Genomic DNA, 12430 nt, shown 5'->3' with positions numbered 1-12430 from the left:
ACTATTTTGAGACATATTTTTGGAGAGTCTTTTTGTATCAGTGCTATTGGTGTTATTTGATTTTTAAATCACAATGTGGAAATAAAACAATATTTCGAATTTTATCGCGGTTTTATATATTATCCTTTCTTCCGACGTTTCGAAGATTAAAACTTTCATGGTCACGGGGGGATAAATTAGAAAATTGTTTCATATCAATGTCTAACATTCGCGTAAACACAAGAAATCTCATGTGCTGGAAATCAATATCGCAACCTATTATATACATATATTATGTCAATTTGAATCATTCTTAAGGCTTCAAATTTTATTTAAGAACCACTGGATACTTGAACTCTGTCCCTTTGTAACCTTTCCACTTTTATAAAAATATTAAACATATATCCCCAGTTATTTTACTCATTACCTCATGAACACTCAGCGTACGTCCATTAATTTAAAAAAATGCAACGTATTTCTGTATCGTATTCTGCTAGCCCTCTAGTGTGAAAACTCCTTTTAAACTGTTTTTCTATGAAAACAAATAAGCGCCTCTGTTGAATGTTAAGAGTACTAGACATGGTTTGATTGCATTATGGATCAAATTTAATGGGGCGAGGTTAAAAATCGTGTAACTCATTGTAAACACTATATTATAAGCTTCCTCTAAAGATTTCCAGACTAACATGTTAGAAATGGCTTGCTGTAGTTTATACAATGATTTAATCATCTGGGAAATAGAAAGATTAAATTTTGTAGTTTAAATTTAAAATCGCACGCACGATTTGTCGAATGTAATGAAGTATTATGGTGTATTATAGTCGTGAAATTAATTTTCATGTTATTTTAAACGCTATATAAATTTCATACGGTCGATATTTTATTATCAGTAGCATATTCGCGCAGGTTTCCATTTGGTTTGAACCTACTTCGAAGAAATAATTTCAAGGCTTCCTAAGCTTCTACTTAAGTATTTACACCTGCCGCTAGTTTAAGTAAGTACAAGTATTTGAATTTTGTTGTTTGACCTCTAGGCATCTGGCCAGTTATAAAGGTTTATTGTTGAAAACTTATTTATATTTGTTGATAAATAATGGTCCATTGTCCAAATATTTAGAAGATAAAAAAAGCTAATCGCTTTTGAAATCTAAAATTAAATCTTTTGTCTTTCATACTCACTGACGCCATTTATCGCCCAAAGGGTATACGTAGGTAGAACCAAAGCATCAATTTTTCACCGTCTGTAGTCCATCCTATAACGTGGTCGACGGCAAGCCTGTCAGAATATCAGGCATAAATTCCAGACTCCAGGTTGATACTGAGCAGAAAAACCAAATATGCCTTCAGCTTATCCGAGATTCGAACCTAGCAACTAGCTGAAGTTTACGCCGGCATAATACAACTAAGCCACCGAGGCTGTAAATTTTTAAAAAGGCAAAGCTGAATAGATGCGGTCTCAAATTTTTAGCGAAGGCAGCTTCGGCATTCCCATTTTTCCTTAATAACCTCATCAGTATATTAATACCAAAATATGGACCTAACTTCTTAAAAGTACAAGACAACGATAAATTTATTTATATAAAACAAAAGTAGTGGCCTTAAGCAGGTTTTTATTTTTCTGCTCAGTTTAACATCGGCTTCACAATTAAACAATGTGATTGTAATCCCTTTGTTTGGTATTAAGCCAGTCTTGTTTAGTAACGTGATACATGCATTGTCAGAAAAGTACGTGACACGGTCTCTGCAAATAATGAAACTGGTTTTCCTTTTAACGCGTCAGATATGAAAGGCGAGCGTCTTGTAATTTTATTAGACGTTGCCCGTGACTTCGTTTAGTATCCTGTTTATTTCTTGATGTACAGTTAAACACATAAGTAGCTCGACATGTTCGAAACTTCAAACCGCTTCTAAAAATTAGTTTCAATCGGAATATTATTTTTTATCCAAGACTAGCTTTTGCTCGTGGTTTCGTCCTCCTAAGTAGTTTTCCGGGATAAAAGACACACTATATATTTTTCTGTGATAGAAAGTAGTGATAAAAATTCTGTAGATTTTGAGAAAATCGATAACATATAGACAGATAGAAAAGGGGACTTTGTTTTATAATATTTATGGATAAAGTTAACTCTTTGAAATTTAGTTTCGTCAAGAAAAAATTACTGGTACTTAGGACAAAAATGTTTAAAGCCGATTTTAAATTTGCTCAGTTACTTTTATGACTGACAGTACAATAAATATAATTAATGTATAAGATGTTTGCATGATGGCGCTCAATGGCTTAGGACGGCTTTTGTCTCACAAAAAACACATCTCAGATTTTAAGGAAGGAGGCATATTGAGATTTTATTTAAATATATCATTATTTAAAATTTCATTCATGTTATTCAATTATGTTATTTCACTGGCAAAAATATATAAGAACTTTGAATGTGGAAGAGGCAGAGGTGTGTGTCAAAATTGCAGCCGATAGTGCTTAATAATTTCTGTCTACTCTTATTGGATAAGGCCTTTAGTGTGTCTGTTGTATCATAACGAGCCCCAATTTTCTTAAGATTTATATCATCTCGCATTGCTCTGTTTCAGAGGGTACGCAGAGGTGAACCATCCATTTCGCCAGCTATACTGTAGGCCCCATATAATAACCACTAGGGGTTCAACTCTCAATTTCTAACAAGGTCAAGAAATAAAGCCATCTCTAAAAACTTTCACATTTTTAATATCAAATGGGACCTTACAACAGTAATTGGTAACATCAGCCTTTGGTTAAAGTGAAGCCGCTACACGATTGAGAGCGGCTTTAATTCTTAATTAATTTAATTCTTATAGTGGCATATGTGAAATATATATAGCTATTATTTACGCAGTTATTAAGAAAAAAATATATTTAAATAAATAAAAAATATATAATATGATATAATTGTGTCTCTTTACAGCAGATTTCAATAAACGACCCCAATCGTATTATTTAATTTGATCTCGAAAACGGATCAATTAGAATAAAGTATTTGAGATGTTATGTTTACAAATGATTTATTTTGATAGGTTTATTCCTGAGATCTGATCGATGATTAAGATTGGAATCGTTTGATTGAAATCAGACGTTAGCTGATTACGCCAATCGCGACCTTATGACTGAAGACACGTATTCCACAGTCAAAAGCGAATAAATGATTTGATTATTTTATTGCGATAAAAAAGTTTACTTGCATATTCGTATCATAATCTTTTAAATATTTTTTAGTTTTGACTTGTTTTTGTAGGGGTTCAAATCGTTTTGATAATAATTTTCGATTTTCGCTTTCGTAGTTTAGTGCATTTATGGCGTGTAAGTATAATATTTCTGACTAAAATGTTGCCGCTCCAACAAACTCTCTTCGCGTAGTATTAGTTACCTAAGAGAATGTCAAATTCATGCTCCTTTTATTCATATTTTTTATGTTCGAAACTAACACACTATATTTTATACCTGACCTTTGCCATTTTCAAGAAAAAAGTATATGGTTTAATTAGTAGCGCAGTGTCAAAATGACTCTATATGTTATACTTTTATTTAATATTTTTACAGTCTATAATCACTTTTGTGTTAGATTGCTTGTGACTAGTGATATTGCACGTGTGAATTTTTTCTTAGATTAAAAAAACCTGCTTGAAAATAAGACGTAGCTTAAGTGACTCCGATAGTCAAATTTTTTATTCGAGCTCATTTGTGTGTAGTTAAGTTATTCCAAGTTCTTATAAACTTCCAACAGTGCCTTATGACATTAGTCATATATATTACCTCATTACTAAGCGGGGTCATAATCAAAATGCTTTTCTACAAAACTAATATAAAAAGAAAAAATATGGGAATGACATTCAATATAAGCATATCGCTAGGAATTGTCGTTCTAATTAGTGAGCACAAAAATATAGAGGCAATGTATGTCTAAAGCTATATAATATAAGTACTATGACGAGTGAGAGAAAAGGCGTGGCAGATGGTACAAAATAATTGAGTATTTATTTTTAAATTAGTTAGTAAATTGATATTTTATTTAATCGAGTTTGTATTTTATTACCTGGTTTATACAGCTTTGATAAAAATACAGATTAAAGCCGATAGTAACTTTTTAGATATACATTGTATAACTTGTATATTCTTGAAGTATTTATTACTTAGAATTCGGTCATCTGGGGACCATGAACCCATTTAACAATAAGAATAGGCATTATGTAATCAAAAAACCTATCATTACATGAGCAGACAAAACTCAGTAACTTTTGGATGAAAGACCACGTAAGCCCACATTTATTTAGCGCCTTTGGACAACATCGTGTTCGAATAATCTGAACTATGTTTGCAAACATAGTTAAAATGTATAGCATTCATAGTGTAGCGCAGAGAACGTAATTCATCAATGGTGAAGGGTCCATGTAACTCGATTCCTATCGGCTTTCCTTTATGCAGAATTTCTGTAGAATTTAATTATCATTAGAACGATTTGCCAACAGTGTTGTGTAGGGATCCCTCTCGGAACATATCACCTTTCGCCACTGTACTATATTTCTCTTTTATATAAGGTAGCAACTAATGGAGCCTACCGTAAAGCGTGAGAAAGCGAGATCAGCCTTACATCCAAAATGTGAATAATAAGTGTAAACATAATGAGTGATTTGGAATTATTTGTTTTGGAAGGGCTGAAGCTCGAAGGCTGCACAAAGCAAAGTAGTGTGATGAGAAAATATGTATTGTGTCTGTGATATGCACATTGATATTGAACTGTTTATAGTTGACAAGCTTGATACAAGATTTATATCGTATTGTAGGTTCCATTAGAGGCCTTCATTAGTGCACTGTGTGACTCTGCATAAGTGGTGGTAGCTTATGACGACTTTTTACCCAATTCCCAAAGGAAGGTAATACATCGAACTGTTTATAGTTGACAAGCTTTATACAAGATTTGTGTCATATTGTAGGGTCCATCAGAGGCCTTCATTAGTGCAAGACTCTGCATAAGTGGTGGTAGCTCGTGACGGCTTTTTACCCAATTCCCAAAGAAACGTAATGTTTTTTTCTTCGTGTCCTATGCAAGGGACCCGAGCGGTTATTCTCTTGCCCAGGTGTATGTGAGTAGAATGCTCTTTATAAGGCATTTGAAAATATTTAATAATTTTGGATTGTTAGTTATTTTTTTTTCTCTTAAACGTCTTTGTCTCAAAATATTAAATGTTTATGTCTAATAAAACAACGGAATATATTATATATTATTTTATTAAATTTTTACTACAATCTGGTGTCAAAGTTAGACCCGATCCCATGCTGGCTTCACTACTTCAGACCACGGACTGCGACCACTAGACCTGTGGGCAAAAGAAAAATACATTTAGTCTAAGTTAAATATTATATTGCAGATAATGGCATTTCATCATTTGATTTGTACGTCTTTAATGTGCATGTTCTGTAATTATGTTATTTTTGTATTTCAATACTATACTTTATACCAGATTTATAACTATATACTAGAAATATAGACTTATAACCAATTGGTAATAACTTTTGAAACACAAATTTTGTCCTGTGTGCGATCTATAACTATACTGTTTAATGTTTTCGGTCTATTATATTTTCTTTGAAGTTTTTTTACCTTTGTATGATTCAATATCCGATACAACACCCATTTATCAGCTTTAAATTGAACGTTTTGTTTTTCTAATATATTCTTAAATTTCAATTGAATTAAATAGTTTTTAGTTTACCATCTACGAAACATAAAAAAATTATTATTTTTCAGACTTAAATGTGTGCTTTTTCGCCATCAGAATACGGTATAATTTCCTACATAAAATACAGTTTGTTAGTTTGAACCCTATTTCAATTGAAGGATTCAATAAAGTGCCACATGACCATTGTCTGTTTAGATAACTCTACTTCAATTTAAATGTGCGCTTGGGCAATTGAAGGGAATTAATAACAGATAACAATGTTTAGTTATGTTGACATATTTATTACTATTTGTACATTTATTGAGTTTTATCCTCGTAGGGAAGTTAAATATACTAACAAACTTGTATTATTGGATACAGAACGAAGTTTGTTCCAGATTAAACTTATGACTTTATCGATTTCAGAATTTATGTTACTAAACCAATAAAGGGATTGTGTATTGTACTACTGATTTTAATAATATTTTAATTGTCGTAATTGCTCAATTAAATCAATTATTATACATATATTATTCTTCACTACATAGTATAAAACAAAGTCGCTTTCTCTGTCCCTATGTTTGCTTAAATCTTTAAAACTACGCAACGAAGTTTGATGCGTTTTTTTTAATAGATAGAGTGATTCAAGAGGAAGGTTTATATGTATAATAATAACATCCATTAAATAGTCAGCATTGCACCCGTGCGAAGCCGAGGCGGGTCGCTAGTTACATAAATATAAGACTATCCGGGTCAATGACCAGATAGTAAACATTTAAATGAGACAAGAAAACAATAAAATGTAAAATGGAATAATCGTTATACTTCATTTACTCCCTATATCGTTGGGAAATACATAATTATACATAAGAATATATTCATTAGAATTGGATCAAATATTTACAAAGCACGCAAACATTTGCCCAAATATTCCTATCGTAATCTTAATTAGCTTCCAACCGATGAATGAATGTACTGAGTAATTTTATTTTTAACTAGGTAATTAGCCTTGATTTGCTTGTGTATGCCATAAATATTATGTTTGCGTGAAATTTTTAATAAATTCTTCGCTCGCATACTTTAAATGTACTTAATGGAAAAACTTGAAACTATCTAAATTAACTAAAATACACAAAGATGTTTTTTACATTTTAATATTAAGGCACTAAGTCATAAGATCTTATCTTAATGATAAATAAAGGAAAATGCATAAATTACTCTACTCAAGCATTCGATTTTATACTTTATTAGTATAAGAAAGAGTATAAAATCATTCGATTCGATGTATCTTAAATCGCAGTTGTGACGTCTATAATTGGTTTTTATAAACGTTTTTAAATGTGTCAAAATTTAATATATTGTTTGCTGTTAAGGTCAACCTTTGAATTGACGTAACATTCTTCGTTATAATAACTTAGAAAAACTGTTGAATAGTGTATAAAGGATGCAATTACTATATGCAATTATGTGGTAATTTTTCATTACGAATAATTATTTTTATTGTAGATTTCTATTGTTTAAGTGCTTAGAACGGAAAAATAAAAACATCAAAATGAAGTCTATTAATTAAAAAGGTAGATTTTGAATTGCATTATTGCCTTACGTTAAAATAAAATTCCAATAATAGGAATAAATATTTGGTATTTTTAGGTAAACAATTTTTACTATATAAATAACATTTTTGGTACGATTTTCAATTCTATCTTACAAACACAAACAACAACAAAATCATATCAACGGTTGAAAGGCTAATTGAAATAAGAGACTTTTTTTTACAATTTTTTTTAACTAGTTTAAAAAAACATTGAAAAAAGTGCTGATTTTAAATATGTAGGAAACTTAATGTCATAAAAAATGTCGCATATCAATTAGTCTTTCAACTGTTATATAAAATCAAGACCAACCTTTTATTATAGTGGGTAACTCCAAAACAAATCACTGGCACCACGCAACACCTTTCTCCCTTCACCTCTTCGAGCTGAACTTCGATCTGAACCCATTCGTAGAAGACGCAACAGAAGACGTACTTCCCGACACGTTACTTCTCTTTGACATATCGTCCTTCTTACGGAAACTAAGGCGCATATCACCCCTCATTACTTTATCGAGGGCTTGCCGCAACACGGAATGTTTACGTTCAAAAGGATTTGTGTACATTGTAACACGTCCGAACACAACGAGATTCCAACTTAATATGCTGCCTTGAACGACGTTCGCTATATATAAAGTGGATGACGCGCGTCAATAGGGTTCAAAGACAACGTCAGAGTTTTTGTCTGACCTGTCATTATAATGTTATAGCGGTCATTTTGGATCAGACATATTTGATTGAGAGGTTCGAAATGGATTTTAATTTGATACGCTTTTTCGTTAAGAAAATAGTTTGTTTGTTGTGACGCACCGCGATGTTATTGTCTTCGGGAATGAGACGCCGCGGCTGTCAGGAATAATCAAACATTTAACTAACTTGTCCTTTCTTGTTGAAATCTATTCCCAGTTTAAAAATAAATCGGTCATAGATTTTATAACTAGTAAAAGAATTTTTAGGATCGGTCAAGAAGTTCCGGATAGTGCATTTAAACAAACAAACACTTCATCTTTATTTTCTATAGTATGTGAATATACATAAAAATATAAACAATATTATCTCTAAAAAGTATTTATTAGTAAGCAGATTTAATAAGAATAGCTATGTAATACTTATCCACATTGCATAACGACTTTTAAATTGTTTTTTTCTCGTTCCAAATTCAAAAACATGTAAAAAACTAAAAGCTACAAAAGAAAATCCTTTAATTGGCGCGCATAGATCCTATCGACTAACGACTTGTTTCTAATATTTTTTTAATACGTATGCCTCGTGTCCAATGCACGTGATATTTAATTGAATTTTTAGTACTGTGATTAATTTTAAGTTTTTTAACCTAGGCCGTATGGCCGTGCGCCGTTAGATAAAATAAGCAAGAGGAACCTGATTTTATGCTCAAAACAATTTACTGGTGGTAAGATATATTTTATATTCGCTCTAATAGCAATCACCTTATCCAAGGTGATAAATGATGAAATTGCATTTAAATAACATGGGAAATGAAAAGTATGTACTCAATCGCCATATTTATATTTTATAATAGTGAGGTACAGAAAGAAATTGAATCACCATAGATAATAAAAAATAGTGAGGAGAATACAACTAAAATAAACATAGATAATTACTATTCTACATTGGTGTACAATATTTGAGTATATATTCACATACAATAATTTCAACAATAAACCCTTCATATTGGCCCACGTAAGTGTTTCGCGTTCCAGGATCAGCTGTGTAAACGGTTCCAATAGGTCGTCATAATTGTGTCGACTGCCGAAGGGTAATCACACCTCCTCACACGATATTATATTGGATCCCACTCCACTTACCATCAGGAGCAGAGGGGTCTTATTTCCGTGCACGCACAAAAAAAATAAAAAAAAAACAGCAAGAAATAAAAATATTGAAACCTAAATTTTGTTGAACAAATTTAGGTTTAAATAAGTTATAAGGTTTCTTGATAATGTTTATACTGATGCTAAATTCCATAAAATTAACACCTAAAGATAAGAAATTTAAAACATAGTACATGAATGTTAATTTATTAACTCATAAAATTATAATTGTTATGTTATAGGACCTGTTAATTATAATAAGCAATTTAAGAATTACATTTTAGGCTTAATTTTTTTAAATTATTAATGTTTTTTTAAAACATTAATTGCCGCACTTAGAGATATTTCTACTTTGATTATTTCTTCAAAAGTCCTGCATTAAGTCAAGTCTCACAATTACTAACCATTAGGAAATACATTTTAAGAAATAAATACATACTTATTTATCTGTAAATCTGACTAGCCTTTCCCTAGGGAGAGGATCTAGATCCTTGTCTGTTCATATTTTTCGGCATCTAGTGCAGCAATTTAAGATTAAAATTTATCAAATGATTCGCTTGTTCAATATTGGAATAGAAAATTATGACATAATACTATGCTCTTGGGTAACTAAGAAACAAAATATTAGAAAATAAATGTTTTTAATCACCTTAATGTTATCCGTTTTAGCAAAATAGTTAATAAAACTACATACGAGTTTTTATATATTTAAGACTCTACGAATATAATGTAATATCTTAACTTTTAGATTCAATTAATTTATGTTCCAACCATTTAAATAATAACTGTTACTTAGATTTGCGAAAACCCGCAAAAAACATTTTTTTATGACAGGAAGCCTCGGTTTTTGCACACCGTGCATCTTGTTATTTTTCGCATCGCCGCTAAGCCCATGTCGTAGCTATAATCCTGAGCGTTTTAAGTTGCTTTTTAAACATTAAATACGGGCAAAGCCGCGAGTATCTAAGTCCTAAAAGCCAAAATGCAATCCAAATAATTTATGCCAAGTAATACTTATATAATCTCACGGTATCTAATACCACGACCACGACGCGCAATTCTGTTGCTGTGACGTCTCACGACGTATTGTTTTTGTAAACAGGTTTAATAATACGTTCACATTTCGTAATTTATTTGAGTTATAAATCAGCGAACTTGAACTTGTGCGTTACAGTAATTTTATGAGAAATATTTTTTATTGTTGGATTATTAAGATTTATATTAGCTATGGATTTTACTGTTGGAATTTTTTGGAGAAATAAAATCTTATGCTGAAAATTATTGAAACATTTTATTTGATTGGTCACAAAATTGCATGTATCACACATATGGAATTGCTTTTTATAAGTTTCCATAAGTAGTAAGTTAATATTTTAGTACACAAAAAAGGCGTTCTTCCATTCTTAGTTTGCCGGATATTGAGCAACAGAGTGAATTATGATAATTAATGTATCTACAAACGCATATTTTTGATATAGAACGAGGTGACCTTCCATGAATTCCATAACGTGCTGCAAAAATGTCTAGTTAATACATAACATTGTCAAAATTTCATATTTCTTTTTTTTGCCTTCAAAACATTAATGACGTCAAGATTGATGAGGAATGACAAAGGACGTTTTTTCCCCGAAACCCATTCGTAGTTAAATAAATACTGAATGAAACAATAAAAGTATTGCGTAAAACTTTTAGAACGACGCGATATTGTACTAATTACCTTCCAATGAATCACTTTCCCATTTTAAGTTGTTATTAATTAATTAATTGTTCATAAAGACCAAATTTATTAATTATTAACCGTTACTGTGTTGCAAGTTTTTGACGCAATTTAATTTACTACGAAAAGTTTGTGTTTGTGATATTTTACGACGTACTATCACGTCTAAATTCAGGGGTTGTAGGATTATGTACCTTATTACTGGAGTATGTAGCATGGTTTCGAACAACTGTTGTCTTTAAACCTGTGAATATACTTCATCATGAGGAGGAACTTGTATATCCTCACACAGTTATGACCTCACTACGCAGTGCATTCAGAATTTTACGATTACAAGTTGTGAGTGACGTTTATGGGCAGACCTGACGTTTGATGTTTGTAACTCGTCAAAGCTGATACTTGGGTGTAATATCGGATACAGGATTTCCCCGCCTTCAGTTTACATAATGCCATTAGTCTAACACGATGATATGGGAAATATTCGTTAATTGTTTTTATTCTCGGGATCAATTCGAAAATAATGATTACGATCATCGATTTTGGACTTTAATCACTTCATTCTAGTATGAAAATTAATATATCCCACAGCGGCGGGTCAAATTTTAAAAAAGTGCCACTGGCAAAAAAAAATGTCTTATTTACACATGGTCAATGTAACAGAAAACAAAATCTATGATAAACGTAAGTAAACCTAAAAGGGTTGCCAATAGGAATTGACTTGTAGGGACGCTTCGCCACAGATATCCCACCATCGCCTAATGGTAAAACACATTTATGTCATGACAGAAGCGAATTCCAACCACAAGGCATCAAAACGTCATCACAATACTAAAAATTTAATAGTACAAACCTACATAGTAACAATTCTATGAAAATACGTCAATTTAATACGTGTTCAAAGGCATGCCCGTGCTTAGTGTTAGGTTTGCGCGTGAGCTCATTGCGGTTATTACGCGGTTGGAGTATTAGATGTTCTCGTATTTTAATAGGATACAAGGGCATGTAGAATCGGCCGCCTTTTTTATTACGTCCGAAGGCGAGCTAACAGTATACCTGATAAATAGTCATCATCGTCCATGGACGTTGACAATGCTAGGGGCGCAGCAAGCCACTGCTTACCGTAAAACATATTTTTAAACGTCCTTTGATGAAGGACATGTAACAATACCGATTTGACGGTAAGTGGTCACCGTCCGGGTTCAAAACACCCGCTGCTATTTTTTTTTTGGTAAATAAACAAACAGGTAACCTGATATTTAGTCATTTCCTCCACTCATAAATACCGACTGACGGTCTTGGTGACGTTATTGTATTTTGTTTTGACTGCCATGCTGAAGGGTCAGGTAAGTAATACGAGTTTTTTGGTACTGAATTTTAATGAAATTTTATGCAATTACCCTGGCGTCTGGAATTTGGGCCCAACATAATAATAGGTAATAGGTAATAGGCATGGTCTCTGAATACGGGCCGCTTCCAATAGGTCGATCTGGAATTTTTTGGGGGAGACCCATGTTCAGCAGTGGACATTCTGCGGCTGATGATGATGATGGATTACCATCCATCCACCATCACACCATCCAGAGAAGGAATACACAAGGCAAAAAGTTGTTTCACTAGATGCGCTTCTGC

General features: G+C 32.1%; 2 long non-coding RNA genes across 2 annotated transcripts; one reads left to right on the top strand and one right to left on the bottom strand.

The window, feature by feature from the left end:
• The first annotated feature begins 881 nt into the window (after nt 1–881).
• On the top strand, nt 882–2891 carry LOC115449090. Its single transcript, XR_003939138.2, has 2 exons — nt 882–974; nt 2563–2891. It is a non-coding gene; the product is annotated as an uncharacterized LOC115449090 (long non-coding RNA).
• A 2321-nt stretch (nt 2892–5212) lies between these two features.
• LOC115449104 lies at nt 5213–7867 on the bottom strand. Its single transcript, XR_003939143.2, has 2 exons — nt 7566–7867; nt 5213–5319 (listed from the first exon to the last, which is right to left on the bottom strand). It is a non-coding gene; the product is annotated as an uncharacterized LOC115449104 (long non-coding RNA).
• Between the last annotated feature and the right edge of the window lie 4563 nt (nt 7868–12430).

This window comes from Manduca sexta, chromosome 20 (genome assembly GCF_014839805.1).
Source record: "Manduca sexta isolate Smith_Timp_Sample1 chromosome 20, JHU_Msex_v1.0, whole genome shotgun sequence".
Classification (NCBI taxonomy): domain Eukaryota; kingdom Metazoa; phylum Arthropoda; class Insecta; order Lepidoptera; family Sphingidae; genus Manduca; species Manduca sexta.
The sequence above is the reverse complement of the archived record's forward strand: the minus strand, read 5'-3'. Positions and strand labels throughout refer to the sequence as shown.